The sequence below is a fragment of the Engraulis encrasicolus genome, chromosome 14 (genome assembly GCF_034702125.1).
Source record: "Engraulis encrasicolus isolate BLACKSEA-1 chromosome 14, IST_EnEncr_1.0, whole genome shotgun sequence".
Classification (NCBI taxonomy): Eukaryota; Metazoa; Chordata; class Actinopteri; order Clupeiformes; family Engraulidae; genus Engraulis; species Engraulis encrasicolus.
Genome location: NC_085870.1, coordinates 18,738,567 through 18,758,566, shown reverse-complemented (window position 1 = coordinate 18,758,566; position 20,000 = coordinate 18,738,567). Strand labels below are relative to the sequence as shown.

General features: G+C 46.9%; 1 protein-coding gene across 1 annotated transcript in view; it reads left to right on the top strand.

Moving 5' to 3' along the window:
• Window positions 1-20,000, top strand: part of chchd6b (coiled-coil-helix-coiled-coil-helix domain containing 6b) — a 94,919-nt gene that overhangs the window by 73,065 nt on the left and 1,854 nt on the right. The window lies entirely within an intron of this gene.

Below are 20,000 nucleotides of genomic sequence, written 5' to 3'. Positions count from 1 at the left end.
TGTGTTATAATGATGTCATGACCTATGTCAGGGTTTCCCAAACTGGGGTGCGTGCACCCCTGGGGGTGCGTGGCTTGCCACAAGGGGGTGCGGGAGCTGAATGGAGCAATGGTGGATATGTGTGTTTTTATACAGCATTACTGAAAATTAAGTAGTTTTTAATTGTATGGTGAAATGTATGCTTGAGGAAACATCAAATATATTGGAAAATGAGGATTCCCTAAATGACTCTGCATAATGTGCAATGATTTGTGAAGTGAAGCCATATTTGAGTGGCCATAAGTATGCCAAAACATTCGCTTAGGGGGTGCGTGAACCACATTGAAATGTACCAGGGAGCAAGGAAAAAAGTTTGGGAACCACTGACCTGTTATAAACCTTAGTCACATATCATTCAATACTTTTGTCATGTGTAATGTTTAAGTTGATGTTTTTTGTAATGCAAAGAATAAACAGTCATGGGTAAGCGGTTAGGGCGTCAGACTTGTAGCCCAAAGGTTGAAGGTTCGACTCTCGACCCGCCAGGTTGGTGGGGGGAGTAATTAACCAGTGCTGTCCCCCATCCTCCTCCATGGCTGAGGTGCCATTGGGGGCTGCCCCCTTGCATGGGTGAGGCATAAAATGCAATTTTGTTGTGTGCAGTATGCAGTGAACACTTGTGTGCTGTGGAGTGCTGTGTCACGATGGCAATGGGAGTTGGAGTTTCCCAGGTGGGCTTGAAAAGTGCCCTTAGGGTTTTACTGTTGTCATGTGTAATGATGTTTTTTCTAATGCAGACAAAGGATGCATCACCGATATGCCGATAAGGAGTGTAGAGAAAAGAGCAGCATGTTAATCGGTAATATTCTGATGTGTTCCATTAAGACCCTCCCCTTTAGTTTTCAGTAGTGCCTTCTCATAGGCTCGTGTCTCATGGCTGAAGTGTGATTGGCGCACGGCCTCCATTAATTCTGTGTAACATGTCAAACATTTGTAACTGTTTATTTGGAAGAGTCCACACAATAATGTCCTGCCAGGATACGTCAACTGACACTTAACTTGTGAGACACTCCCCTTTCCTCGTCATACTGCCACCTCATTGGCTCCCATCTCAGGGCCGACGATTGATTGGCTGGTGGTCCTTATTAGCGCTGCGTAATATGAACATTAAATAGCCAAAGAGATTAGTGGTGGATGACTAGCGGCGCGAGAATCACGCTACGCCACAGATGAAGGGGCCGGCGTAATCTAGTTCCCTTTGTGCCAGTCCCCCGAATCAATCCCCCACTCAAACACTGCATTAATCCTCAAACAATTTCTTTTCTTTCTTTTTTTGTTTCCTTTTTTTCTTTTCTTTCATTCCACCCATCACCACCACCACCATCTTTTTTCCTTTCTTTTCTTTTGTTCAAAGACCATAATGAAGGAACCAATTTTCACAATGTTGTCGCTTTTTCCCTTTTGGTAGAGAACGCTGAGCAGCTCAGCCGCTGCAAAACAGATTTAAAATGGAAAAAAAAAAGAATAAAAAAATGTTATGGTGGTGATGTTTGGGGACGGGGTACACAAACAGCGGATTATTATTATTTTATTTTTTTTAATCTTTTTTTAAAGAATGCAAAAAAGGGTGCGAGGGAAGGAAATCATTTTTAAATGAAGAAGTTCAGTGAGTGTGTTAGTCTCCTTTATGTTTCTGTGAGTTTGCTTGTGTGTGCATGCAGACACACAGTGGCCTTATCTACATGACACGTTTCAGATTCAGAATAAGACTTAATTCCGCTTTGAAAACATCATGTAAACACTTCACAATTGTGTGTGTGTGTGTGTGTGTGTGTGTGTGTGTGTGTGTGTGTGTGTGTGTGTGTGTGTGTGTGTGTGTGTGTGTGTGTGTGTGTGTGTGTGTGTGTATTTCTGTGTGTTGTTGTTGTTGTTGTTTTGTGCAGGAGTCTTAATAAAAGACGGCATGTCTGTGTGTGGATATTGAGAGACAGGAGTGGCGGAGTCTGTGCATGTTCTCAATCGGTGCTGTAAATCTCTCACCCATCTATTGATTCAACCTTAGTCTTTGAACTACTACCTTCCCATGCAGTTTCAAGATTTTAGACCTGTAATCTTCATGATTTACTTAATTTATTGCTTTGTTCATTGTGTTTTTTTTTTTTTTTAGTAAAGAACGTTGAGTTGCCTAGGGGTATTCCAAGAAAATGGTTTGTTGATAAACCTAAATAAGTAAACCTACAGGAAGTGATAAATCTACCAATAGATAGCCCACAATTGTCATTTAGTTTAGAAAATGAGAACTCCAGGCTCCTCTGTTAGATGATTTACCACCATCTCAAGGTTAACTTAAAGGGACACTGTGTGAGATTTTTAGCTGTTTATTTCCAGAATGCATGCTCCCCATTCACTAATATTACCTTTTTCATCAAATTCTAAGTTTTCATTATGACTGGAAAAATTGCTCTTTTCATACATGAAAAGGGGGATCTTTGTTTATTACTTTGTGAACTTGCATGTAAAGATCACATTTGGCAATAGGCAGCCCAGTTTCATTGAGCAGCATAGTTGCAGTACCTTTTTTGACCATTTCCTGCACAGTGTCCCTTTAACCTGGTTTACCACTGATCCAGGTTGTTAGAATACTCCCCTGGTGTATGAAATGCATTATAAAAATAAATGTCGCCCTGATTAGCCCTAATGCTAATGCCTAACCAGGGATTTATATGCAAGCTAGTGAAGCGATGGAGGCTGGGCGTTCCATTATTTTCTGCTGGGAAGCAGTAGCGAGGCAATAGGTGGTGACGTAGGGAAGCAAGGTAGTCGGGCGGTTTGCGAGCGGGGCGATAAAGTTGAGCTTGGTTGAAAAAAAAATGTAATGAGGAGCATGGTCTTGAATGGGTAACCAATGACATCACTTGAAATGATGTGACGTTGGAGAATGTCAAGTACTAACATAAGCATGAATGTGCTTTTAAATGTTGAGCTGTCACTTCAATTAACATTATACTTCAATACTGCTAGCAAAATAAGTGTTAGCAATAAGAATTTGTTGGCCTCGTAAGTTAATCGTCTCTCCAACTCTCCAACGTTCAGAGCACGCCTCACTCAACGCCGGGCGAGCATTTCGAGCCGGGGACAAATCGCTTGCATGTAAATTCGGCGTAATGCGTGCTCCATGCAACCGAATCCAGCCCAGCTCATTGTGTTGGTCCTCTTTATTCTCCTCGTCTAAAAACACACAGCCCTTTTTAATTCACACTCACTCAGCCATCTCAGACTGCCGCCACACAAAGCACAAGCTCTTATTAAAAGTGTGTGTGTACATTGTACATTCATTCGTTCGTGTGTAAGTGTGTGTGTGTGTAAATGTTTGTGTGTGTAACGTGTGTGTGTGTGTGCGTGTGCGTGTGCGTGTGCGTGCAAAATGTGTGTTCATTTGTTAGTATTATTCTACCCATGGACACAAGCCGCAATAACACACCCAGGCAACCTCACAAACAAACATACATAGTCACAACACGCAAGACACACACACACACACACACACACACACACACACACACACACACACACACACACACACACACACACACACACACACACACACACACACACCACCAAAGCACACACACACACCACATGACAACATACAACACATACAAATACAAACCCATTCAGAGACGACACACTCTCTCAGACACACTATATACACAGTCGCAAGACGCGCACACACACACACACACACACACACACACACACACACACACACACACACACACACACACACACACACACACACACACACACACACACACACACACACACTACACCACAACATACAACACATACAAATACAAACCCATTCAGAGACGACACACTCTCTCAGACACACTATATACACACAGGCAAGACACACACACACACACACACACACACACACACACACACACACACACACACACACACACACACACACTCACACACACACACACACACACACACACACACACACACACTCTACACGACAACATACAACACATACGAATACAAACCCATTCAGAGACGACACACACACCACACGACAGCAGACACATACAAACCTATTCAGAGACAACACACTCCCTCAGACACTCTATATACACAGTCACAGCACGCAAGACACACATGCACACACACAAACACACATGTACACACACACACACACACACACACACACACACACACACACAGGGAAGTGGGTGACTGGTTGCGCCCTGGAGCGCTGAGCAGAGATGGCCGCCATCCAACTGGAGCTGGCAATGTGCCCGCGCCCCACGCTCCTCTCCTCTCTACTCCTCTCCTCTCCTCCCTACGCTCCTCCCCACGCCACACGCTCCTCTCCTCTCTACTCCTCCCCACACCGTTGTTCCTCTCCTCCCCACGGCCCACGCTCCTATCATCTCTTCTCTTTTCTCTCCCCTCTCCTCTCCTCTCCTCCCCTTGTCACACGCTCCTCTCTTCTCCTCTCCTCTCTTCCCCTCTATTCTCCTCTCTCCTCTCCACTTCCCTCTCCTCTCTCCTCCTCCCCACTCTCCTCTCCTCTCTTGTCCTCCCCACACCCTTGCTCCTCTCCTCTCTACTCCTCCCCACACCCTCGCTTGTCACCTCTCTTCCCCACCCTCCTCTCCTCCCCACACCCCTCTCCTCTCCTCTCTACTCCTCCCCACGCCACACGCTCCTCTCCTCTCCACTCTACTCTACTCCTTTCTTCTCCTCTCTACTCCTCCCCACACCCTCGTTCCTCTCTTCTCTACTCCTCCCCACACCCTCGTTCCTCTCTTCTCTACTCCTTTCTCTACACGCTCCTCTATTCTCCTCCCCAGGCCCCACACTCCTCTCCTTTGTATCGCATGCCTCACGCACTTCTCCTCTCTAGTCCTCTAACGGTAGGGACACATAGGAGACGAAGCAAGGCGAAGCCAAGAGAGGCGAAATTCAACCGTCATCAGGTCGTCGCGGCGAATCAAATGGAATGGAACCGTTATGTTGTTGATTTGATTGGGCCGTGGCAGGCGAATTCGCTCCTCATTTGCATAACATTAAACTTTCTTTAATAATTTCGCTTCGCTTCGCTCCTGTTCGCTTGCTGTCGCTTGCCATCGCTTGCCTTCGCCTCGCCATCGCTTGCCTTCGCCTCTCTCATAGGAATGAATGGCAAAGTTCGCAAATTCGCGTGTATGTGTCCCTACCGTATCTCCACACTTTTCTCCTCTCCTCCCCACACCCTACACACATCTCCTCTCTTCCCCACACCCCACGCTACTCTCTTCTCTTCTTCTCTTCTCGTCTCTTCTCTTCTCATATATTTTCTTCTCCTCTCTTCTCCCCTCCTCTCATATCTTATCTTGTCTTCTCTTCTCTTCACTTTTATTCACCGCTTACATTTCTCCGCTCTCCACTTTTCTCTACTCTACTCTGCTCCCTTCGCTCTTCTGTACTCCTTTCACTAGTCTCCTGTCATCTCTACTTCACCTAATTTCACCCTCTCCTCCCCTCTGTTCTCATTTCTCTCTCTCCATTCTTCTCTCCACTCCTCCCTTCCCCCCCCCCCCCTTCCTCTACACCACTCCTCCTCTCCTCTTCTCTCCTCTCCTCTCCTCCCTTCTATATTCCTCTGTGCACTGCTTCTCTCCTCTACTGCGTACACCTCTCCTGTCATCACTCCTCTCCTCCCTCCTGCCTTGCCTCCCACTCACCAACTCCTTCAACCATCCTACAGCGTTACCATGGCCGAGGTGCCAGCGTTGCGTTGTGGGTGATCTTACCCAGCTAAGGGACTACTGCTGTGCCTCATCTCTGCCACATCCCTACACAGTAATATTTTCAAGTGTTAATTGAACACTTGGAAAGCCGATTTCAACACTCATAAAGCTGGTCCTATTCTCTGTGTGACTAATAAACACCGCAAAATCTACTGTGTACGTAAAGTAGTGGTGCTCAGTAGTATTACGGTAGCATTACAGTATTGCAGTAATATTACAGTAGTAGTACAGTATTACCGTAGCTGAGGTGCCAACGTTGCAGGTGATCCTCCCCAGCTGAGGGCCGAGCGCTGCGTGGCATTTCACTGCTGCCTCATCCATATGCATTGTGATGGCCCACGCTGCCCAGTTCCTCCTCACTCCTCACAGCAGCACGCTGGTTTCAGGTCCAAGTCCCATAGTGGTAGAGAGAAGGTGGGCGGACAGTAAATATCCACTGCTCTTCTGTGCCCTTCATTTTGTGATAAAGATTTTTCATTGAACAGGAAAATGTAAATCGATGAAAAACACAAGACATAAAGAATATACTGTATGCAGCAGGGCAAGTGAGCTCATAAAATAATAGAATTTATTTGCAATGAGATAGGTAAATGATATTAGATGACTTCTAGTTAAAATACAGACATTTGCTATGTTTCAAGGACTTCATCCGATACTATATTCCATGTGGTTGCTCTCTCTGCATCCTCATTGGCAGATCAAGTGCCCTTCAGCATGCACCTACACTGAACCCTTGAACTATATTATATGTGACTAGTGACAGTGAAAGGTATGCTGTTCCATTCTACTCTATTCTGTTCTATTCTATTCTATTTGAGTCTATTCTGTTCTATTTTAGTCTTTTCTATTCTAGTCTAGTCTTATTCTAGTCTAGTCTTGTCTACTCTATTTTAATTGCTCCAGGATAGCTGTTCCTGTACCTACATGACTAAGTCACTCTGGAAAAGTGCAATGTAATAATACTAATGTAATAGTAAGCTGTTTACTAACTATTAGCGGGCGGCGCTATGTAAAAAACAATCAATTTGGCAAGGCACGGCAATTTGCCAATCCAGCTGTATGTTGGTCGTTAAGTATAGGTCTATTACCCAAACACTGTGGGAAACCAGTGTGGTGAAATGAAGATGTATGTGAGTAATTCTACTAATTTGCAGCTCTGGTGCTGTTTACTTAGTTAATCTGATGTTGCCAAGCAGCGTGCCACCAATGTCAACACAGGCTGCCATGGTTACTCTAGACTAGAGCATCCCGCTGTAGTTAAAAGCCAGTGTGGCTCATTAATTATCTACTGTCTTCTCCACCTCTTTGCACACTGCCTTTCCTCTCCTCTTTTCCAATGTAGTTAGATAGAATTAAATTCAACTCAATTCCTTTTAGGGGCGCTTTTATTGGCATTACAAAATACATTGAACAAATTGCGTGCAACATGCAACAGCCTTAAAAACCCTGCATCCTAGGGGTCTGAATTATGACTTTGATTCTGTTCTCTCTCACTGCCATTCTCTTTCACTTTCATTCCCCATAACTGTAGCACAGTGCATTGCAGTGCATTATAACACAATGGCAGCATCTCTGATGCTGAATATATCAGAAGTGTTGAACAATCACCCATCTCTTTCTTTATCCCCATCCCCCCCTCTCTCTCTCTCTTTCTCTCTCTCTGTCCTGCCTTTAGTCCTGTCACTTTAGGGCAGTGCTGTGGTAGGCAGTGGTGCTGCTAGTGATGCTCCTCTCCTTTCTCCACGCTCCACTCCGCTCCTCTCCTTTCTCCACACTCAGCTCCTCTCCTCTCCTTTCTCCACACTCAGCTCCTCTCCTCTCCTCTCCTCTCTACTCCATTCTCTCCACGCTCCGCTCCTCTCTACTCCTTTCTCTCCAAGCTCCACTCCTCTCCTCTCCTCTCTACTCCTTTCTCTCCACGCTCCTCTCCTTTCTACTCCACACTCCACGCTCCTCTCCTCTCTACTCCACACTCCATTCTCCTCTCCTCTCTACTCCTTTCTCTCCCACGCTCCTCTCTCCTCCTCCCCACGCTCCTCTCCTCTCTTCTCTACTCTTTTCTCTCCACGCTCCTCTCCTCTGTACTCCTCTCTTCCCCTCTTCCCCACGCCCCACGCTCCTCTCCTCTCTTTTCCCTTATCTCCACACTCCTCTCTTCTCCTCTCTACTCCTTTCTCTCCACTCTCCCCTACTCTCTTCCCCACGCTCCTCTCCTCTTTTCTCTACTCTTTTCTCTCCATGCTCCTCTCCTCTCTACTCATCTCTCTCGACTCCTCTCTCTCTATACTCCTCTCCTCTCTTCCCCAAGCCTCTCACTCCTCTCCTCTCTTCTCGCTTATCTCCACACTCTTCTCTTCTCTTCTCTACTCCTTTCACTCCACGCTCTCCTCCTTTCTTTGGTTCTCTTCACCGCTTACTTTTCTCTGCTCTCCTCTCTTCTTTTCTTTTCTCTTCTTTTCTCTTCTCTTCTCTTCTCTTCTCTTCTCTTCTCTTCTCTTCTCTTCTCTTCTCTTCTCTTCTCTTCTCCCTTCAGCCAGAGGTGCTAGTCATGCTCTGGTGTTCAGTGTCTGGCTTCAGTTGGCCCAGGCTCCCCTTAACAAGCTGCTGCAGACAGCAGCCAGACCCCAGCTAACGAGGCCAGGCCACAGCTATCGGGTCCCGATCGTGGCTAAAGAATCCTGGGGCCTTTTGCTTTCCGCCTGACTTAACATTGGCTGCCCAGCTTGGTTAAAGTCTCCACGAATACAGACATATACTATACTGTACGCTGCATTCAGGCTCTTGAGAGTTTTTTAAATAAAAAATGTGGGTATGTTAGAGCTGAACGAACACATTTAATGAAAAATGAGGGTCCTAGCTTTTAAATGCAACTCATTTCATGTTATTATGTGCTTCGGAGGCTGAGATATTTAGGTGTTAATAGGCAGAGGGCACCCTTTGCCAAAAAAGGTATAGGATAAAATGGATTAACATTGGCTGTCTAGCTTGGTTTAAGTCTCCACGAATGCAGGGTTAGGTTTTTACTTTCTAACTGACTGGTCGTCAATGGGTCTGCTGACACATAGTAACGCTTGTTTTGTTTTGTTTTTTTACTTGTGTCTGTGTATTAGTATGGGAAGCATTGTGATGTTATTGATGCAACCCTTTCATAATGCTACAGATGTCAAGACATTTGAGATCAAAGCGCTGAGTTGTTGCGGACAAGTGAAACACGACTGGAGTGCATGTCTGGGTTTTATTTGGGAAACAAAAACAGAATTATATGATTTTAGCTGCCATTGCCGCAGTGTGGTTCTGAGGGTACACCACTAAGTTTGGAGAGAGAAGTGATTCCCCAAGTCTTGTGTTTCATCTAAGTGGTGACTGTGACCTCAGTGTGTGTTTCGCCCAGTGGGTGACTCCAAAACAGACTCTGCATGAACAAGGAGGCTAAACTAAAGAAGGCACGAAGACTGACTGGCTGAATACAAAAAACATTGCATTGGATCAGTAAGCCCCAAGCTAGACTGGCCATGTGTTCAGAATGTTTGACTTATTCATTCAATATTTTTTTTGTATTGAACACTACCTCACTATCTCTCTCTCTCTCATCACACACACGCACACACACACACACACACACACACACACACACACACTCCATCAATCAATACATTTTTTGTATTGAACACTACCTCACTATCTCACACACAGTCTTACTGTACACACACACACACACACACACACACACACACACACGCGCGCGCGCGCGCGCGCGCACACACACACACGCACACACACGCGCACACACACACACACACACACACACACACACAGGCATATACTAAAAGCAGAAACTATGTAGCTGTATCTGCTGAATCCCTTTTCTCGTTCTCTACCATCCTCAGCACTAAGGCCACATCCGGGCCTGCTATGGCCCAGTTCCGTATGATCCGGGCCTGCTATGGCCCAGTTCCGTATGATCCGGGCCCGCTATGGCCCAGTTCCGTATGTCCTTCCTGCCAGAGAAGTGTCGCCGCTCTGCCACCTCTCAGTATAGAAAGAACTTCATTGGTCTCTACATCTGTTGCGCTTGGCAAAACCCACTTCTCATATGCATAATATTCAGCAGAAATTTGGCCGCACGGCTGTATATCTTACACAGTCGTTGATTTGGCTGCTTGCTGGCTGCGCTCAACTTGCTGTTGCATGTGACAGTTGAACCGCCATCTCATTGGCATATACTGTATGTATATGGGGACAGCGTAGCGGCCGTCTGCTCAGCTGTGCAGTGCAGTGCTGTCTTGCTCTGCAGGGCCATTGACAGCATTGGCCAGGCCCCGGGACAAAGTCATCTGAAAGGGCCCCCCATGCAATACATACAATCAGGGCTCTAAATTAACTTTTTTTTCATCACCAGACAAAGTGGCCAGTAGATGCTAATAAAATGCACTCACTAATGGGTAAAAGTGGTCTTTTCTACCAGCCAAACTGAAATTTCAGCAGCATTTGGCTGTTTAGCTGGTGTTAATTTAGAGCCCTGCATACAATATAATGAGAATCCAATTCTGGGCCCCCTCTCTCCCTGGGCCCGGGACAACATACCCGTTGTTGGCATAACCTCCTTTTGACTGCCCTGTAGCTCTGCTCCAGTTGTATGTAAAACTGGGCAGTGAGACGTTACGGAGCTGTGCTGTGCAGCTGCTGCGCTTATACAGCCAGACATGGACTCCAGAGCCAGCGACAGTCTCCTGCCTCTACCTCCCTCTTTCTCTTTCTGTCATCTTCTGTCTTTCTTTGTCTCTTTCTTTGTCTCGCTTTTATTTTCTTTTTCTGTTTCTGTCTGTCTGTGTCTCTCTCTATTTCTCTCTCTGTGCTGCTCTCGCTCTCTCTCATTCAATACTCCATCATTTCCTCAGCTCTGTTCTTTGTCTCTATTTTATCCTTTATCTCCACTTTTTCCCCCCTCTGTCCATCACTCTATTTTATCCTCGTCTTTTCCCCTTTTCTTTCTCTGACTTTCTCAACTCATTTGTTCATCTCTCCCCTTCAGCCAGATACCCTTATCTCTCTGTCCTCCTCTCTCTCTCTCTCTCTCTCTCTCTCTCTCTCTCTCTCTCTCTCTCTCTCTCTCTCTCTCTCTCTCTCTCTCTCTCTCTCTCTCCCTCTCTTTTCTCATATGTTCTTATCTTTCTCTCTTTTTCTTCTCTCTTTCTCCTCCTGTCTGTTTCGCCATTTTGGTTATGAATGCCCCGTAGTTCGGCGGCTCTGCTCTGCTCTGCTCTGCTCTGCTCTGCCCGCTCCGCTTGCCGCTTGGCGTGGCGTCTCGCCTTCCTGAAAAGGGTATCGCCGCGTCCCCTCTGACCCGAGCTGGCACGTCTCCCGGACGCTTCTGCTTCTGGAACCTTCCGTGCCCGTCCCCGCGCCCAGGTGCCGCTAACAGCTGTGGGCCGGGCCCGGGACAAAAGTCATCTGAAGGGGCCCCCACTCTCATTACATGCAAAGTAATGAGGACCCAATTCTGGGGTCCCACTCTCCCTGGGCGCTGAAGAACTGACCCTTTTGGTGTGTCGTCCACGCACACTCACACATTCACACATACACACACACACACACACACACACACACACACACACACACATGCTGAAGAACTGACCCTTTTGTTGTGTCGTCCACACACACACTCACTCACACACACACACACACACACACACACACACACACACACACACACACACACACACACACACACACACACACACACACCGGCCTGCCCGTGCCCACCACCCGCTGTCCCTATCCCCAATCCCCTGACTCCCCTATCCCCCGTCTCCCCTGTCCCCCGTCCAGGTCAGCAGGCCTGGCAGGGCCATTGTCATGCTTATGGGCAGCGCAGCGCTGACTGGCGGGGCGGGAGGTAAATGTCAGGTGAAGCCAGGGAGTGAAAAGCCTTTTGTTTGCCAACTGCTGCTCTTTTCTCTTCTTGGTCATTCTTTTGGCATGCCTCAGACAGAGACTTGGGGCACGAGACACACACACACACACACACACACACACACACACACACACACACACACACACACACACACACACACACACACATACTGACATAGGCCTACACACACATATAAACACACAGTCAAAGATTCACTCACTCACACAAAACACACACGGATAGACCAACAAACAAACACACATAAACCCACATACGCACACAGTGGTCTATTTATCGGTCTATTTCCATCTAGCATTTAGGAGGTGAATGCAGCTCCTGCGTTCCTCCTCCTCGTGCATCAAACAGACTTCTCAAACTTCTACATCAAGTGTTGGCTGTTGCCATGGTTTCCAGAGTGAGAGTGGGCCATGTTGCGATGCTCTTTGAGATTGTTGGACCCTGCAAAACCTGTATCGACCTGTTTATAGAGGGTACACGACACACTGCCACACACACACACACACACACACACACACACACACACACACACACACACACACACACACACACACACACACACACACACACACACACACACACACACACACACACACACACACACACACACACACACACACACACACACAGAGAGAGAGAGAGAGATGTACTGACAGCAGACCAGACAAACATCATCTATTTGTATCTGTATCTGGTGAACAATGCTAGATTCATTGTGATAGAAAGTATTGGAAAGCAGTTTTGTGAGTCCAGCACATGTCCAGTGTCCTGTGTCCTTTCGGGACACCATCTAGTCCTGTGATTGGCTGCTATCACACACAGGGACGGATTAGGACCCCATGGGCCCCTGGGCCTAACAACAAAAAAGGCCCCCAACCCCTCCATGGGTGTTTCTAGTTTACAAAATTATTCAGGATTTTAAGGCCATATGTGGGCGTCTATGTTGTTGGGGGTTTGTGGAGGTAGATGGCCGAGAAAATTTGAAAATGCAGTTGTCAAAAAGTGTGATTTTATAGCAATGTGAGAGTGGAAATATAGAAGCTTGGATTTCAGGGCTCCTTTGGCTCTTGTACTCCTGGGCCTGGACTGTGCTGTAATCTTCACTTGGACACACACACACAGACACTCCAGTACACGCATGTACGCACTGATACATACACAGTTCTCAGTATTGCATCAATAGTGAGAATGTTTTTATTCGGCTTATCCGTCATGTTTGCTGTCCTTCACCCTTTCTCTCTCTCTCTCTTTATGCAGTACAGCACTCTCTGTCTCCCTCCCTCTCTCTCTCTCTCTCTCTCTCTCTCTCTCTCTCTCTCTCTCTCTCTCTCTCTCTCTTTCTCTCGGATATAAACACACCCACACTCACTCTCATACTGGCATACACACACACGACACACACGACACACACAGCACACACACACGACACACAATTCTCAGAAGTTGCTCCTGAAGTTATACTGTTAATCCAGTGAGAAATATACTGTAGCTGTTCATAACTACAGTACTGTCACAGCAGAGTTGGAGCTATTATTGCTGTGCTCCAACCCTCCGCTCCTTTATACCTCTGGCAGAAATGTCTCTCTTTCTCTCTCTCCCCCTCTCTATCTCTCTCTCTCTCTCTCTCTCTCTCACTCCATATCTCTCTCTCTGTCTCTCTCTGTCTCTCTCTGTCTCTCTCTCTCTCTCTCTGTCTTTCTCTCTCTCTCTCTCTCTCTCTCTCTCTCTCTCTCTCTCTCTCTCTCTCTCTCTCTCTCTGTCTCTCTCGATAAGTTCAATCACCTAACAATGAATGAATTAATCGACGATTTGCATCCCTAACGGTAACCAATACCAGTAGCTTTCTTAGTTATTGCTACTCTGAAGAAACTGACTGATTTCCTGCTTTATACCTTGGGAGGGTGGATGTACTGTACCTACCTCAGGTTTATATATATATATATATTCTTAGGGGCTTTTTATGTATTTTATTGAAAGGACAGTACGAGATGCTGACAGGGAGAGAGAGATGGGGGATGATTGGGAATTGACTCCGTCCAGACTCGAACCGGGGTCCCCATGGGCCAGGCATGAAAGCCCAAATGTGGGGGGCCTAGCTTAGCGTGTTGCACCACTGCCTGGGAGGGTGGGTGTACTGGACCTGCCTCTGGTGTTTAATGATAGAGTGAGCATTAGCAGTGGGACAGAGGTGAGACAGAGGATGGAGGAAAGAGCCATCATGACGGCAGCTCCACAGGGACGCTTGCACGTGATGGACAGTGACGCTGCTGACGTGTGACAGTGACGTGACATGACGTGATGGCGAGGACAGGACAGCCCAGGTCGAGTGCCCTGGTGGTGGTCACGTCAGGGGAAACTCCATCATCGTTAGCTGAGGTGGAGAGGAGGAGATAATGAAAGACATTGCTCATCTGGAGGTGACCCGGACACTAGCAGACATGGAAGAGGAGTGGGGGGAGGGAGGGACCAGAATATACACACAGGAATACGCACACACACACACACACACACACACACACACACACACACACACACACACACACACACACACACACACACACACACACACACACACACACACACACACACACACACAGATGTAGACACACACTCACGCGCGTAGACACGCACGCACATTCACACACACACAGATGTAGACACACACGCATGCACACACACACACACACAGATGTAGACACACACGCACGCACACACACACACACAGATGTAGACACACACGTACGCACACACACACACACATGACTATACACACACACACACACGACTATACACACACACACACACACCAGAATACACACACACACATGACTATACACACACACACACACAGATGTAGACACGCACGCACACACACACACACACACACAAACAGATGGAGACACACGCACGCGCGCGCACACACACACACACACACACACACACACACACACACACACACACACACACACACACACACGCAGATGTAGATATACACACACTGATAAACGTAGATATGCGCACACACACACACACTCAGACAAAGATCTATTCATACAGGCATATGAGTGTGGCGACACACACACAAATCATACGCTAAAACGTTCCGTGTCACCATCACACACACACACACACACACATCAGTGTCTCTGGGCTTTAATGCTGTACAGCGTCATTAGGCGGAGAGAGCAGAGAGTGGGGACCTGGGCCAGACATGTGACATGTCATTACGCCACACACACGATTGATAGGCAATAAAGTCACACACACACACACACTACCACCACCACCCCACATGTCATAGCACCACACACAAACACACACACACACACACTACCCTTTCGCATGTCACAGTACACACACACAGACCAACACCATCATCTCACCTGTCATACCACAAATACGCCCTCCTCACATTCACACACACCACCTCGTACTATGTCATAGAACTAACCCCTAACCCCTTCCCCCTCCCACACACACACATACACACACACACACACACACACCCACCTCACATGTCATATCACTTATACCCATTCACACACACCATCCATACTTCATAACACTACTTACTCCACCCCACACACGCACACACACACACACACACACACACACACACACACACACACACACGACCACCCCCACACCACATTGCATGCCATTTTACCACCATCATGCATTTGCACAGAGTGAACTGTCCCGCACACACACACACACACACACACACACACACACACACACACACACACACACACACACACACACACACACACACACACACACACACACACACACACAGTAGAGTGGCACACAGTATTACATGTATGGTATATGTACATCAACTCAACACATTGTGCTGATAGAGCACCAAGCCATCACAGTAGCAATACATCAGCTCAGGTCACAGCATGGCCATGCAACCAGGTGTGTGTGTGTGTGTGTGTGTGTGTGTGTGTGTGTGTGTGTGTGTGAGAGTGTGAGTGTGAGTTTAAGTGTGTGTGTGTGTGTGTGTGTGTGTGTGTGTGTGTGTGTGTGTGTGTGTGTGTGTGTGTGTGTGTGTGTGTGTGTGTGTGTGTGTGTTGGGTCTCGGTGAGTGGAGGTGTTCTCACCTCTATCCCTCCTCCTGCTCCCTTTTCTTCATCCTCCTCTCCCTCTTCATCTTCTGGTTTGACCTCCCTGTCTGTGTGTGTGTGTGTGTGTGTGTGTGTGTGTGTGTGTGTGTGTGTGTGTGTGTGTGTGTGTGTGTGTGTGTGTGTGTGTGTGTGTGTGTGTGTGAGAGAGCTCTTTCACCGCTTCCTTCCACTCCTCCTCCGCCCTCCACTCCTCCTCCCACTCTTCATCCTCTTCCTTCTTTCACCTCCTCTCTTTTGACCTCTCTCTCGCTCTCTCTCCCTCCTTCTCTCCCTCCTTCTCTCCCTCTCTCTCTCTCTCTCTCTCTCTCTCTCTCTCTCTCTCTCTCTCTCTCTCTCTCTCTCTCTGTCCCTGTGCGTCAGCTGTGTGATGACATCTCTCCAGAGGCCACAGTGGGTGATGCACCTGAGGTGTCCTCTCTCTCTCTCTCTCTCTCTCTCTCTCTCTCTCTCTCTCTCTCTCTCTCTATCTCGCTCTCTCTCTCTCTCTCTCTCTCTCTCACACACACACACACACACACACACACACACACACACACACACATACACACACACACACTCTTCCTGGCTCTCTCCTTTCCCCTTCTCCCTCCTCTTACTTTCTCATCCTCTCTAATGCAGTGTTTCTCAACCACTGTGCTGTGTGCCGTGACAGATCACCTGGTGTGCTGTGGAAAATTATAGAACGACACATTGATAATATAGGCAATAGGTTTTATTCTCAGTTAACATTTACAATTGATAGTGTGCCTGGGCATTCTGTCCTCGAAAAAGGTGTGCCTTGGCTCCAAAAAGGTTGAAAATCACTGCTGTAATGCACATTTCTACTGTATTTCTTGAGGGCAGTGTGATGTTGCCTCAGCTCAAGTAAATGGTGTTTCATTTTTGCTATTGAATGCGTGCATCATGACAGGTTGATTCAGTTGTGTGTTTTTTTGTTTGTTTTGTTTGATCTTTGCTGTTTTTTGAGGAATGTTATGAATACAGTTTCTAAACCCAGTCACACAAACACACATCCTTTGTCTCCGACTTGTCTTTTGTCTGTGTCTGTCAGTCCTGTTTTGTGCTCAAGTCTCTGCTCTCCCTTGATTTACCCGCTATCGTTCATTTAACAGGCTATTTCATGAACATGAATTTAAAAATAAATAAATAATTATTCAAAAGTATTCAACATTCTGAAAGCAAATGCTAATTTAGCCCAAAAGTGCATAAGGCATTATACCCATTAACAGAAGTCTCTTTCTTGCGTTCTTTCTTGCTTTTTCTTGCTTGCTTGCTTGCTCTCTTTCTTTCTTTCTTTCTTTCTTTCTTTCTTTCTTTCTTTCTTTCTTTCTTTCTTTCTTTCTTTCTTTCTTTCTTTTGTATTCCTTTCTATCTTTCTCTCTATATATTTCTCTGTCTCTCTCTCTGTGTTCTGTCTATTCCTCTGTTCTGCTTTTGTATTCTTTCTGTCTTTCTTTCTGTCTTTCTTTCTTTCGTTCTTTCTCACTTTCTCTTGCTCTCTCTCGTTTCTATTCCTCTGTTCTGCTGTCCTGGCTCTGTCCTTCTCTCCTCCTCCTCCTCCCCTGCTGCTCTCCACCTGAGCCTCATCACACTCTAGTCTCACTTCCTGCCCTTCGCTCTCATCCCTTCGCTCTTTCTTCTTTTTCTTCACCTCCCTTCCGTCACCTGCCTCCCTACCTCGTCTCTCCCCTCTACGCTCTGTTTACCTCCCTCTCTTTCTCCGTTTTTCACCTGTACCATCTCTTTACCTCCCTCTCCTTCCCTCTCTCTTTTTCTCCATCTTGTCCTCTCCCTCTGTTCTCTCTCTTCCTCCCTCTCTCATCTTTCTTTCTCCGAGTCCATCTTTTTACCTCTCCCTTCTCTACTCTTTCCTCCTCCATCTCTCCTCCTCTGCTTCTTTCTCCCCATCTCTCTCTCCGCACCTGCCTCTCTCCTTCTCTCTTCACCACTCGTGCTGGCCTCGGTCCCAGCTGGCCCCACCCTCTCTCTCCCTATCTCCATCTCTCTCTCTCTCTCTCTCCATCTCTCTCTCTCTCTCTCTCTCTCTCTCTCTCTCTCTCCTTTGCCTGCCACTTTCTTCACCCCTCTCCTCGTCCCTCTTCATCTTCCTCTATATTTCTATAGCTAACCCTTCCCCTCTTTCCCTCTTCCCATCTCCATCTCCACTTCTTTCCCTTTCCCTGCCCCTCTCTTTCTCTCACCATTACCCACCCCCCACCCCCTCCTCCATCTTTCTGCCTCTCTTTCTGCTCCCATTCATCTCCCTCTCTGTTCGTACTCTCTCTCTACCTCTCTCTCTCTCTCTCTCTCTCTCTCTCTCTCTCTCTCTCTCTCTCTCTCTCTCTCTCTCTCTCTCTCTCTCTCTCTCTACCTCTCTCCTCTAGCTCACCTCTGTCCATGTGGGGCCTCATCCCTCCTGGTGCTGAGTGGATCTCTCTAATGCACTCGCTCGCCTCCCTCTCGCCTCCCTCTCGCCTCCCTCTCGCCTCTCTCTCGCTTCCACAGGAGTTTAGAGCAGAATCAAATCACACATCACATCACATCACACCCTCTCTCTCTCTCTCTCTCTCTCTCTCTCTCTCTCTCTCTCTCTCTCTCCTCTTTCTGTTGTGCTCTCCATTCCCCCACCTCCAACCCCTCTCTCTATCTCTTCGTCTCTCTCTCGCTCTATCTCTCTCTTCATATCTCTCTCTATATCTCTCTCTCTCTCTCTCTCTCTCTCTCTCTCTCTCTCTCTCTCTCTCTCTCTTTCTCTTCATCCCTCTCTCTCTCTCTCTCTCTCTCTCTCTCTCTCTCTCTCTCTCTCTCTCTCTCTCTCTCAGCAGTAGAATGGAATCACTTAGTTAATGGAACTTCTTTAATGAGCCCGTCCTCCTCTGGGTGTCAGGCTGTTATAAAAAGGAGGGATGAGGCTCACCCGGTGTGTGTGTGTGTGTGTGTGTGTGTGTGTGTGTGTGTGTGTGTGTGTGTGTGTGTGTGTGTGTGTGTGTGTGTGTGTGTGTGTGTGTGTGTGTGTGCGTGCACTCTTATGGGTGCAAGAAAAGTGTGTGTGTGTGTGTGTATTATGAAAATGAGGGATGAAGCTGTGCTTCTTTTCTTGTTGAGAGAGAGCAAGTGAGAGGTTTTGGCACGCATGCATGGTTTGGTTGCAATACTGAGTCATTCATTGCAACTGTGTACTGTAATAATGTGCATGTATTGCTTTGGATACGAGTGGTATTACAACCACTCTGCTTCAGTAGCCATACCATAAAATCATAACAGTCCACACTGCAGAGTTTGTATCGGGTTATCATTTTTAAAAATATTATTATATCATTAAAAAGAGAGACATAGTTACAGGTTTAAATCCTATCCTTACTGCACCTCTCCCTGCACCGTAATCCATGGCAGAAGTGGCCTTGAGCAAGTCATCCAAAGGTTGGGGCTACAATCTTATCTGGTGGCTCCCAAACTGGGAGTCTGGAAAAATATTCTTATGTTCAATAGGGGGTCCCACCAAAAAAAAAAAAAAAAAAACAGTTTCGAAGCCACTGACCAAACCAGAGGCGATTCTGGGGTCGAAACACGTAGGCATGTGCCAGTATTTAATAAAGGCTTTTTAAACTTTAGTAAGGAGTGCCTCAAATAGTGTTTTTTTTTATCTTTTCATGGCGATTCTAGGGTAAGTTGGGGCCCCAAGCGAAAATTGGAGAAAATGAATATTCGCAACAAATCGCCACTACTGTAGTTTAAAGTCTTTGCTGTTATTCACCATCTAGGCTTGGGGGCCCCAGGCGGTTGCCTGCCTAGCCTGGTGACAAGATGCGCCTCTGGACCTAACCCCACATACAGTAGCTCCAGGGAATGTACAACAACCAACTCCTACTACTTAAATAACTAAGTTATTGGATAAAACTAAAGCCAGACTCAAACTACACGACTCCCGTGTTTGACGTCGGGTTGCGGTTCACACATGAAGAGAATCGCAACTGTCAATTTTATCCCCGATCGCAAACACAGAGACAATGCCGACGTTCTATGAGCTGCCAAAGTTCCATCTTAGAATGACGCTTACGACGAGGAAATCTTACCTGACAATCGCTTGCGATGGTCCTGGGGGGTAACATTCCACCGATTGTCGTAAAGGGGGTTTTCAGCCGAGAATTGGGCCGA